This window comes from Taudactylus pleione, unplaced genomic scaffold, assembly GCF_031769625.1.
Source record: "Taudactylus pleione unplaced genomic scaffold, aTauple2 ptg000391l, whole genome shotgun sequence".
NCBI lineage: Eukaryota > Metazoa > Chordata > Amphibia > Anura > Myobatrachidae > Taudactylus > Taudactylus pleione.
Genome location: NW_028284792.1, coordinates 8,365,379 through 8,379,035, shown reverse-complemented (window position 1 = coordinate 8,379,035; position 13,657 = coordinate 8,365,379). Strand labels below are relative to the sequence as shown.

Genomic DNA, 13,657 nt, shown 5'->3' with positions numbered 1-13,657 from the left:
AACAACTGAATTGCCCCTGCAGGGGTGCAAATGGGAGGGAAACTTGCCTAGAAGTCTCCCCTTACAGATTCTTAGGCCATTAAGTGCCGCCCTTCCAAGATAAATATTGCAGACATTTTTAAAGCGAGGAAATACCCACAGACTTAAGAGGAACCCTTGTTTGAAATCTGCAACTTTTGAGATAATGGGGGGCATTCAATTAAATGTGATGTTGTATTGCATCGGGAAGGAGTCCCAGAGCTATTTACTTAAGTCGGGAGATGCAGTTTACCGCGCCTAATGACAGGGGTTTAGTCGTGGTAAATGGCAATCTCCAACTTAAGTGCCAGAGGCAACACTGCTAGCGCATGTGGTAAGCCTGCAACTAGCATCGCAGCACTAGTTAGTTGGATTTCTGCTCGCACCTCAAGAGGGCGCAGAAATCCTTTAGCCGCAGGTTTACAGCGCGGCCAACTAAACAGCTCTGGGCACTCACGGCGCTATTCAACATTTCATTTAATTGAATTCCCCCCCATTAAGACTTAAGTGCACGGATGGAGGAATATTTACCCCATCCTAGTTTCGATAAATCATATACACTCAGAGGCTTCCTAAATGGCCTCTCTTTGAAATTAGCTTTATGTGGTTATTATCTAGTGATCATCATGTCAACCCATACTGCAGAAATGCTATTAGAGCCAGTGGCTGAGGAAGGGCACTTAACATGTACATATCCCACATCCTGGCACCTACACACTTGAGAGCAACCTCATTTGAAATAGGGGAGTACATTCAAAAACATAAGCTTAGCGGTTAGTGAAATCTTAAACTCATGTTATATTAACACATGCTCTTGCCCTAGGGTTATTGTGTGTGGAGAAACTTTCTGGGTCCTGTTACACTTGATAATGGTGTCACCATGGTTTCCAAAATTAACCAAACAGGAGAAGAGAGTACAGCTTGTACAAAAATAGCTGGGAAGAGCATGACGCACAAGGCTCATGGCAGTCAGTGACGATCTGTGGAGGGAATACTGTACAACACCTGGGTTTAACCAAGATTTAAATCAGTGCTGGACAGATAAGAGGAGCCAGGATGCAACTTAGCCAATAAAATAAAAATGTCTAATGCACAAGATCCCAATTCAATAAAACCGTCAAATATCAATTATTTGTTTTGAGGTTCATAACTAGATACACTAAATTTATAATCATAAAGCATTTGCATAAAACTATACAATCTGCTTGATAAGTGTATTGACCACCTTCTTTCCATAGATAGAGCCAGAGTCGGCTTAAGAGGGGAGGGGGCAAAGGGGCCTTCATTTTCCAGGGGGCCCCCCTAGCTTTGATTATAGCTGTAGTGCAAAAGTGCACTGCAAGCTGTAGAAATTGAAAATGAGAGGGAGGGTGGAGACTGAGCAGGGGAGCGTGCAGTGTGCAGCCAATCAGTGCTAGCAGCAGCATGGGCGAGAGGGAAGGAGGCGGAAGCATCTGCAAACAGTGTGTGTCTGGGTGTCAAGTAATGATGGAAGGTAAGAGGGAGAGCACTAATAAATATATATATATATATATATATATATACACATACATACATATACATATACACATATATATATATACACACATATATATATATATATATAGAGCAAAAAAATGGAGCACTCACCAGAATTTGTAGGATGATACGAGAGGTTTATTAATCAAAAAATACTTCATACCTCAGGTCTATGGCTTGAGGGACAGTCTCAACGTTTCGGTCCTTATAGAACCTTCCTCAAGAGGCACAACCACACATATTTTGCATCAGGGCAACCAGCCCACCCAGAAGCCAGCTTCACACTGACCATGTCTAACAGGCCCCTATAAATACCCTAAATGGGCGCCAGAGCCCATCAGCCAAATGGCAGCACATGTGACCAGACATCCCAGCATAAACACTCACTCACCTGGTAATACTCAGCGTGAGTATGACAACATAAGGAAAGCAGATTGCACCTGTAGCATCATAATAACAAGCGTGCAGATCCGGTAATTATATACCGCACCTACTTGCAATACAGCCCTGCCGCAAAAGAAAGACAACAAGCGGCCGTGCGCACTGCATATCCGGGCCGCACATATCATCACATGATGTGCGCCCTCCACGTGATCAGCTATCTCAGCCGTCCAGGGCAAGCGTACTGAACATCCGGATGGCACACGCAGCAGCATGGCGTGTGCCATCCATCCGGTCTGGGATGTCAACATCCGGTTCAAGCGCTACTAGCGCAGAACCCAGAATGTAACCATGTTAATCAATAGACAAATATATACAATACATAATAGAAATAAAAATAAAAAACATGTGCTGTCACCAGGGTACTAACAGGGACCCATTATACATGGAAGTATAGAATAAACACCATATATCATCAAAATTGTAATAATAAATAATGAAGAACAACATTCAAAAAAACCATCAAAAAAAACTATCAAAAACAATTAAATAACTAAACGGTGCATTGGTCACACAAAAAAATATATATATATAAAAAAAAAAAAAAATTTTAACGAAGAAAAACATTCAATGGATTGCATTCATTTAATCCATGAGGTGCTACTGTGTTTAGTCGAAAGATCCATCTTGCTTCGAGCTTTCTCAGCAATAGTAGCCGATCACCACCTCGTGTGGGGGGTGGGACCCAATCAATAATACGACAACGTAAAGATGACACTTGGTGTCCCCTAAGGAGAAAATGTTGGGCCACTGGTTTATCAGAGTTCCCGGTAGACAGTGTATTGCAAGTAGGTGCGGTAGGTAATTACCGGATCTGCACGCTTGTTATTATGATGCTACAGGTGCAATCTGCTTTCCTTATGTTGTCATACTCACGCTGAGTATTACCAGGTGAGTGAGTGTTTATGCTGGGATGTCTGGTCACATGTGCTGCCATTTGGCTGATGGGCTCTGGCGCCCATTTAGGGTATTTATAGGGGCCTGTTAGACATGGTCAGTGTGAAGCTGGCTTCTGGGTGGGCTGGTTGCCCTGATGCAAAATATGTGTGGTTGTGCCTCTTGAGGAAGGTTCTATAAGGACCGAAACGTTGAGACTGTCCCTCAAGCCATAGACCTGAGGTATGAAGTATTTTTTGATTAATAAACCTCTCGTATCATCCTACAAATTCTGGTGAGTGCTCCATTTTTTTGCTCTATATTTGGACGTTCAGTTCTGGATTAGCACCCCAGTGGTTGAATTTTGCTTATGAAGATGAGAGTGCGACCCAACAACATATCACATATATATATATATATATATATATATATATATATGTATATATATATATATATACACACACACATACATATACACACACACACACACATATATATATATATATATTTACATATATACACACACACACGTGTATGATTATGTGACACTGTGCAAGCCTTCCAACTTTTTTATATGATGGATCGAGACTCGGCTTGATTCAGCAGTGCACTGCTGAACGCAGATTTCCGATGTTCGTGAATCTGCGCAGGCGCCAGACCCGTTCTGGCCATGTGCAGAACGGTTCTGCTAGCCTGCTTGCAAACTGGCAGCAGACTGTCAGTGATTGACAGTCTGCTGCCGTTTGAGGGCGGGGAGGGGCGGCGACAGCCTCCATTACCCGAAACGGAGGCGTGTCAATGCTATTGGGGGGGGGGGAAGAGGCCAGGATCTCCTGGCCTCTTCCTCTAAACTGTGGCGGCCGGCCAATGGTATGCAGATTGATCGATGCTGCGTTGGACAACGCAGCTCGGTTAAGTAATGCACAAGAGGCGTGATGCATCCTGTGCATTAGCATATCTGCAAGGATTGCAATTGCAAAGCTGCCTGAGTGCAGCTTTGCAATTACGATCCTTACAGTATCAGGCCTTCTGTCCGATATTGACACACGTTGGAGAAGTGGCGTTGCCTCATGTCCACTATGTCATGCACTTTAAAGGATGACTTTTGGGGTTGTGACACGCAGTCACATCCTTCATTTCTCGTTACGCTGGGGGCAAGCCCAGCAGTTGGGCTGCCCCCAGCCTCCTCCAGGCACTAAATCCATTCAACCCCTGCTCTGCAGCTAGAGCAGTGGTGACAAAGTGTACTCCAAACTCCCGTGGGACAGTACCCAAAAAGCAGGACTGTCCCACTAAAATCGGGATGGTTGGGAGGCAAGTATGTATGTGTATATGTTTATGACTGTGGGTGTGACAGTATACATGTAATGTTAGTGTTCACACTAAGCTGTTTTAGCAGGCCTGCCTTTTAATGGCGCCCTGCTTAAACAGCCTGGCCGCTGCTGTTCTGCTGCTGCGTGAATAGAGGGCTTGCGTCATTCCATAGGTGCTGGGTACACCCCCATTAGTGACGCTGCCGGCTAGTCACGCCCCTAATATCGACGGCGGTGGAGCCGCACAGCCCCCCAACAGTGAAGTCGGCGGAGTCACGCCCCCTTTTCGGTTGCGCGCGCTACTGCACCTGCATGAGTGCGCCCTGCCTGGCCCAAATCCTGGCAGGAACACTAGTATGTGTACAAGTGTGACTATATGTCAGTATATATGCATGTGTATATGTGTGTGACTATGTATGTATGCATATCCCTCCAACCATCACGATTTTGGTGGGCAAATCCTGTTATTTGGGTACTGTGCCACCTGTGGGTGGGAGAAATGGTAGGGAGGGCGCGGTCCCCCCTGCTGTGCGCATAGCTGAGAAAGCTATTCGAACGGCCTCAGCGAGAAGTGACATGGAAATGTGGCGTGTGCCCATGCCCCCCTGGTTAATGTGCACCCCAAAGGTGTGCATACTATGACCCGGTCTCCGTATCCCAAATGTTGGTCTTTAGGGCCCCCGAGTCTTAAGTGCCCCAGGATCCCCAAGGCCTTAATCCAGCTCTAAATGGCTGATCCATGTAGCTCTTTTTCCAATAACTCCCTCGGTTCTGTAGTAAAAAAAAAAAAAGAGGCTAATCAATTTTATTTGTCACTTTAAAATGGTCATAGAAGAGGCATGTAAATGGGAGCACCAATCACAAACAACAATAACTACATCCCAGCAATATCACACAGGCCCAGTCTTATTTTTGTTTAGCAGAAACAAAAATAGGCAGTGTATACAAGGGATGAATCACTGTTGTGTGCTTTTCCTTGTCATGTGGGCATTCCAGCAGTTTTTTGTAAAAATGTCATTACAATAGATCCGTTTTTCTGACCTTGGCTGCCTAGATAGACTTAAATGCAGAATTATAATGTACAAAACAGCATCAATTAGCTATGACGAGCACGCTGAATAGAATTTTCAGAACATGCCAGAGTGAGTAATCCGATAAAGGATTGCTTCTCCAGTAATGAAACAGCCAAGTATTAGTGCTAAGCTTCACAACAAGCCTCCAGGTTACAGAGGTTAGTATAAATTGTAAAGCGCAAAGGAAAAGGTTGTCTCTGTACAAGTAAATGTTCATTAATAAATAAAAGAAACAGGACTGCACTTTGTGTTGGACAATGTCAAAACGATACATGTATACAGAACCGGTTTATAATAGCCATTTTTTTTACCCAACATAGGGGGCAATTAAATTCTCAGTACAACAATGTAGCTTTCTTGATAAGTGCCAGGTGCTATTCAGCTGGCCGAGCTGTAAATCCACGACTGGAGGATATCTGCTCATACCCTCCTGTGATGCAAGCAGAAATCTGTGCTAGCTAGTGCCTTGGGGCAGCATCGCATCCCACTTACGTGGGAAAATACAGTTTAGGACCCCCGGAATTAGTTACTGTATGTCTGGAGCTGCAGTTTACAGCAAATGCCGGGCACAATGCAGGAAATTGAGTAGCTCTGCTCTGGGCACTCATCCCAGGAGCTACATCGCTGTGCTGGGAATTGAATTGCCCCCATAATGTGTAAAATGCATTCAACTTTAGATTACACACTACTTATTTCATCAACAGTGTTTTATTAGTGTTTAGCACATAAATGGCATGATTCAGAATTGTACCCTATGCCGATGTTTTGCAAATGGAGTGATTTTTGCCACTGCACAAGCATCAAGTGATATTACCATAGTCACAAGTTGCTAGTATTTATTTCCAGTGTAAGCGACAGGCAGGGGAGCTCTTGCGAGAGGCAAAGGGGAGTTTCGTCTAAAAAGGTGTCTCTCCACGGTTTCAGGAGCGTGTCACATCCTGCATCCGCGATCCCGTGCACAGGAAACATGGCTCCGGCACCTCAGTTACGCCGGCCTTTCTGAGTGACCATAGACTCACTCGAGGAGTGGATGTTTGCCTGATCTGCATCCAATGTTGCCTATGTATAATTAGTTGCAGACAGCCGCAATGGCTCAGGTTGGCGTCTCAGTACAAGTCCCAGCCACTGTTGCATAATCATATTTTCGCCCATCCACAGGTACGAAAATCGTAGCAGCAATAGCGTAGAACTCTGAATAAGGTCTATATATATATATATTACATGCTATCTCAGGAAGAAAGAGCATTGGCAGACTTCGTCCTCTTTAGAGCATACACAGGTCACAATCTCTGAAATTATATGTCCACATGAATAAATAAAAGGATCAAAAGAACAATATTTTGGGACTCCATTCTAAACCAATCATTTGCAAAATTTTGCACAAAATAACGTGGGTATACGCAAACATATACACAGTTACTTATCGCGAATGTTGCGCCCAAATGCAACGGGATAAGTTGCGTAATGCTGCTAAACCCATACAAACTACTGGGTGCGCTGCCTAAACTGTAGTTTGGGAGCCCAAATGCTCAGCTTTGGGCAGATTTCTGCTCACCACATCAGCAGGGTGCAAGCAGAAATAATGGGCACCTGCGGCATTCATGCCCAGTGGCACAACTGAATAATTCCTGTTACTTTAGGTGTGAGCTGCGGCCGCAAAACAACAATTTAATTACCCCTTTAGTGGAAAAATTAAGAGCAGTGGGCCTGATTCAGAGCCGTATGCTCTGACAAGAGCGCTCGCTCTGAATCAGGGCCCTCCTACCTAAAAATGGAGCGGCCTCCTGGCCGCTCGCATAGCTGTGGGTGACCACCCACTGCTTATGAGAGCGGCCAAAAAGATGGTCGCGATGGTCTTGACCATCGCGACCATTGGGCTTGCGACAAGACCCTGCGGTAGGGTCTCGCTGCTGCAAGCCCAGTAGTGCTTTTGGCTCTATCAGAGCCAAAAGCACTCCCACTGACATCACTAGTGATGTCAGTGGGGCCGGCCCCAGATGGTAGGCGTTCCCATGGGAATGCCTCCGTCTGGGCAGCAACGCCCCCAGCACGCCCTCCAAAGGGGGCGTGCTGTCACTCACCATCGACAGCACGCCCCCTTTGGTGCGAGACCCATAGCGACAGCTTGGCTGTCGCTATGCGGGTCTTGCGCATGCGCACAACGGAGCTCCCTCCGTCGTGCGCATGCGCACTAGGGCACAATCGACCCGCTTGCGAGCGGGTCAGAATCAGGCCCTGTGTCTCCAATTATTTATTTCATAAAAAATCCCTATAGTGACTAAGTTGGTGGTCAGTGTGCAGTGTTTCTAAATGTCTGCATAGTTTTGAAGATTTATGAGAAATGGGGTTTTAATTATACAAGTAATTTAAAATATCTTGCCAGAATTTTCGTTACACTTTGAACAGTGACTGAAAGATCTGATCTAATCATGATATAAAAAATACAAGTTACATGCTAGTACTTAACTCCGAACGACAGCTCTAATGCTCTTCAGATAGCCTCATTACTTTCAGATGATATAACAGCTTTCAAGTAAGAAGTGATAGCTAGAAGGCCTGTGATGCACTGCATGGATCAGTAAACAAATGTGCAACAGATAAGCATCATCCAAAAGCAAGCATAGCAAAGTATGCATCACCTAACACCACATGGCACTGCCCATTACTAAGTAATAACACCTCTTTCTGCCATTATGTCTGTAGTCTGTGCTTTAAATTAACTTGTTGGGAAGTATGTATGACCTGATATGTCAAGCATAGAGGCAATAAAATACTTTATTATTTCAAGCTATAATCCCTATAGAGAATAACCATTGGGTGAGTGGAAAACAACTGGAAAGCCCCTCCACTGTAAATCATTTACAGCAGAACCCTTCTTAAAGCAGAAGCGATTTACATTAGTCTGCTAGAAAATAGCATTGCCTCACAAAAACCAAAAACAGCTGCATTTATGTTGAATATATGGATCCATATATGGATGTATCTGTGCTGTAAACCAGCAATCCTAGGCCTAAAGAGACATGAGGAATGATTTCAATGTTACGCCCACAATTCCTTAACAAAATGAGATGCCTAAATCTGTAGGTTTTGTTCAGGAATACTGTTTAAGGCAGCTACGCAAATAAATTCTGTTTTAGGTCTGATCACTAAATTCACATTAATATGGACTTGGTAATTATTAACTTCGACTTCAAAGCTTTGTCATGTTTCTCATGGAGCAAAATGCCCCTGTCCTATTTCCAAGTTGGGGATTACTTATCATAAAAGTGCTTTGTTTGGCTTTTGCTGCTGAATACTCCCATACCAAACATTCTAACATTTGTCATGTTCACTTTACAGAATGGGTGGCTATGTTCTCATGGTATCTATTGTATTTCTTATTTTCTTAGCAGCTCAAACTATAAGGTAGTTTATATTCATACATTAACAGTTCCACACAGCTTTCCAGACCTCAAGAATGACATATGTGATGTAATTGCAAATAGAAACCTAAAAGGAAGGTAACTTAGGGCCTGATTCAGAGTTGAACACAAACTGCAAGGGTTAGAAGACATGCAATTGCGCAGTATCTGTACTGCGCATGTGCAAATCTAATTCTGCACGCTCACTCAAAGCCCCTAGACGCCGCAGCCAGTCAATCTGTTTGGGGGAGGAGTTGGGATGGCATCAGGTAGCGTCCCAGAAAACAGGGGGAATGTCGGCACGTTCCTGGTGTGTCGAAGCTAGTGGCGTCCTTGTACACAGATTCACTGGCTTCAGCTGAGTGAAACCACCAGCCATCCTGAGTAATCTGAATGGGGTGGGGTGGCATCAGGTAGCGTCCCAGAAAACGGGGAATGTCGGCACGTTCCTGGTGTGTCGAAGCTAGTGGCGTCCTTGTACACAGATTCACTGGCTTCAGCTGAGTGAAACCACCAGTCATCCTGAGTAATCTGAATGTTCCTAAAATGACCGATGGTCACACATACTGATCCGATGTTGCATCCTCTGTTCCTCCAGCAGCATTAGCATATTACTGCACAAAGAAGCAGCTACTGTGCAATAGTGTACAACTCTGAATCAAGAACCTAAAGCTAGGTACACATATATCTGCAGATGATGGTTATTCATATACACTGCAGGGCCCTCTTACCTTTATGTCCATCTCTTATAACCCAGTATTGTACTATTAATGTTGTTTCAAATTGTAAAGTGCAACAGAATATGCTGCACTATATAAGAAACTGTTAATATATAAAAAAAATAATTAAACAAACAACCACCATAATCTGTCATCTGGCCGCGGGTCCCGCCGGCTGGGGGTTGTGCTACGACCCTATCCCCGCAGCAAGTGTACGGGCTATTGGCTGACCGTCTGTACACACAGCACGATGGACAAATACATCTGCCATCGGCTGTGCAGCACAGCTGACGTGACATGTCTGTGAACTACGTCATTAAGACGTATCGCTGGTATACAATGGCTGACAGGCATACGATATATTGGGCAACCAATCTGCCAGTGTGTACCCAGCATAATCCTGAAAATAAAAACACAGTTTGACACACCAATAAGAGGAGAACAGTCACCACAAACCACTTCACACATCTGAAATAAAGCATGTGTGCCATTGATCTCAATAGTATCTGCTAGGATTAATATTTGTTTAATATATATATATATATACATATATATATATATACATACATACAGTGTATATACATATATATACACACACAAATACATGCATGCATATACACCCCAATCTCATGTGTTTATACCAATAAAAACATTGTATCCATACGGAGACAGATGCTTAACCACAAATAGCAGGGGATCTAAGCTAACAAAAACATACCTCTGCTACAGTTGTAGTAATAGTTACCTAGCATGTTAAAACAGTACTATGAGCAGATTCACAAGCTAGTAAAAAGCCCAAACAACATGACTTTGCTAAACAAGCACTTTCAAGTTAATTAAACAGGATATGGCTTTGCCATCTAGGTGGTAAAGGTTGGCAAAGTCACACCTACTGTAACACAAGATGGAATTCAAAGGAGCTTTCTTGAACTACCAGACGTTTTTCCAGTACAATAAAATGTTCATTCATGATTCTCTCTTTACAATTACGAAAATTCCACTGATCCGAATAACCTTATCTCACCTCATTCAAGCGGACTAACTCATACTCCCAAATTCTTCATTGTGAAATGCCTCTAGCATTCCAACCATACTACTGTATGAAAATTATTCTACTATCGCTCAGTGCTTTCAGTTAACTGTTGAATTAATGTTTCTAATGAATCATGTGATTATTGGTCCTAGAATTAGAAACTACTAAAGTAGTTATTGCAATAAATGAAACAATCTGAATAGCAAATAGTATTTGTAAATAAACATTGCAAAATTACTACATTACTATGGGTTAGCATACATTTGCCAGCGACCATTTAGTGGTAAAGCTAGTATACTTAGGAATATTTTCTACCTTATAAAATATATATTTATATATATTCTGCAGCAGAATCAAAATTGCCCACTGTGATTACCACATGGGTAAAGCTCTGGACTTAATGCCCACAGCTATTCAATTATTATGCTGTAATCCCGAAAGTACAGTGCGCTAACCCATAGATAACATGTTAAGTACAGGAATCTATGGGTTTACCTGCACGTTGGGTGCACCCTAACTGTCAGGCCTTACCTATTCAGTTAACACATGGCTAATTGAATCTGCACTTCAGTGTTTCTGTGTAATATTTTAAATGTTGCAGTGACTGTCTAAGCCTTCATGCCCTGGACTGTTAAGTTACTTATTTGAAATATGTTTCTCCCACTACTAATCTGTGTGATAATCTTTAAGCTTCTTATTATACAAATCTCAATTTAATTCTACACAGCATGGCGTATTCACTTTGGTCTGTTAAACATGTTGGAGTTGTAAAGTTGAAAGACTCATGTTGGAAGTTTTCAAAAAAAGACATTTTGATTTGTGGTTAGATATAGAAGAAAAATGGAATAAAAATTTGTACAGCAAGGATGAAATGCAGTAAAGATTTTGTGACACAAACTGCTTAGTAACATACTGTAAATGTCTAGACTCAGAAAACAATGTTTTTTTCGAGAAGGGAATTAAATAAAAAAATAAATAAATAAAGCAGCAGTCCCAGCTAGACACTTAAGTTTATCAGAGTTGTTCCTTCCCCAGGAACTGCACGCTGCAAGATTTCCCTGGGCTCCTGTAGTGAGACACGTACATCCTGTATGACCACTAGGACCAATCAAGCAAGGATGAGGCTGCCTATCAGTCTGTGGAGCCAAACACCTGTCTGGAAGACACATTCGGTTTTGTTACTAATTTTAACCATCTGAATAAACTGCAACTCTTTTCAGAGAAACAGAGGAGTCCAGGCACAACATCATGAGTGTGTACGTAGGTCCCGAGGCTTTCCTCATTTAAACTGTAACTGGGAGTGGTCCTTTATGAGAAAAAGTATGAATTCTTTGTTCTTTGTGTTTTTATTGGTACTGGTATTGGAAGCTTTAGCATGCCCTACTGTTAACATTGGATTCGATGGCAAGTCTAAATTCGCAGCACAAGTGCTCTTCTGTAATGCTAGGTGCACAAGTATTTGCAGGCCAACATATCAGTGCCTGTATGGGGAGCACAAATCTACACCAGCACATACACTGTAGGAGGTGAGCAGATTGCATCCGGATTAGACACACAAGTGCTTAATGTCAATTAGTAGGAACAGATTATTTTAAAATGGTAAGAGGTGGGGAGCATTACACTGGTATACCCCTGCTTTGCAAGGGGACACATACAGCCTTTCCCTTACCACAAAAGTGTCTAAATCCAAAGCAAGTCTAAGGTCCTAGAGACTACATGTTGTATGTAATAGGGTGCGACTTGCAGGCACTGCGGGAAAACATGCAAGTCTTCCCGTATTTTTGAAACACCAATCATTTTAAAGGCAACACCAGTTTGGTTTTGCCTTTAAAATGAATGCCACTTTAAAATTATGGGAAGACTCGCAGCTGCAAGTTTCAACCTATTACATAAGCCTGAAGATCTTCTGCTGACATTCAAGCCAGCCATACACTGAAAATTTAGAGTTATGGTAGAGTTACCTTGATAACTCCTTTTCTTCGAGGTCCATAGGGTCCACAGACAAACCATGGGGCTAATAGGGTTGGAGAGATCCAGGCACGAAACAGTTAAAGCTTTCAGCTCCCAGGATGCCTCGGGTCCTCCTCCATATATACCCCACCCCAAGGCAGGAGAAGGAAAGAGGAGAAAGAGCAAACGTACACCAGAAACACTCTTACACAAGATGAGGGAATCCGTGACCGAAAGAAAAATATTACTTATGCAGCCAGGTGCATCAGGGTGGGTCACCTGTGGACCTCGAAGAAAGGAGTTATCTAGGTAAGTCTACCATAACTCTAATTTTCTTCTTCAGGGTCGATAGGGATCCACAGGGATACCATGGGGATGTTCTAAAGCAGCACCCCTAGGGTGGGGGACATTCCTGAACAGAAAGGAGAACTAGTCACCCAAAGTAAGCATCCTGAGAGGCACCATTGTTACAATGTAACACCATTTTAGATGCCCAAAACGTCTATACAAGCTAATAATGATGTGAAAACAGAGCCGAGCTTTAGAATTCTCTACATTGAATGGAGCCAAAAGCAGGGTAGTTTGGTTGTTTGTGAAGTTTTTTGTTTCATAGGGTTAAATGCGAGAACCACTGTCTTAATCTATTACAAACTCTGGAGTCTATGGACTGAGCCTTGGAGAGAGATAAAGTAGCAACCAATCAGCTCCTGTCATTTTTCAAACAGCCGGTAAAGTGAGGTAGGAGCTGATTGGTTGGTACTTTACCTCCATCCACTTTATCACTCTCCAAGAATTACTACATAGACCCCCTCTGCCTTCAAGGCATTCTAACACTCCAGGTTTTAAGGTTATACTTCAGCACAGATGGATAAATCAAATTGAATGAGGCACTAATTAAGACACCTACGTTTAAGTGTAGACAGCCTTAAAACCTGGACTGTTAGGGTTCCTTGCGGGCTGAGTTTGGGAACCACTGGTCTTACGGTGTATACACACAGTACAATGTGCTCAATGATGCGATATTGTAAGCAATTCTTCTCGGCACTCCAGGACAAAAGCTGCACTATGTAACACGAGATCTATCGTGCACAAGCTAATTATTTGCATATTATTAGATCGTGCATGATAGTAGATAGATAAATGCACGGATCAGGGAGATCCGTGATGCAAATATTAATAAAAGTGTAAAAACCCACGTAGTTTGTCCCCTATAATTAGCACAACCAGTACTGGGTCTCCAAAGCCTGGGGGCTGGTTGAGCTTTGGGGGAGGGGCACACACCTTTCTTACACATTTTATTTTTTTACACAGATAC

At 43.0% G+C, this 13,657-nt stretch overlaps 1 protein-coding gene across 6 annotated transcripts in view; it reads right to left on the bottom strand.

Annotated features, from left to right (window-relative positions):
- TPST1 (tyrosylprotein sulfotransferase 1) overlaps positions 1–13,657 on the bottom strand; it is a 158,497-nt gene that overhangs the window by 71,170 nt on the left and 73,670 nt on the right. The gene's annotated exons all lie outside the window — the stretch shown is intronic.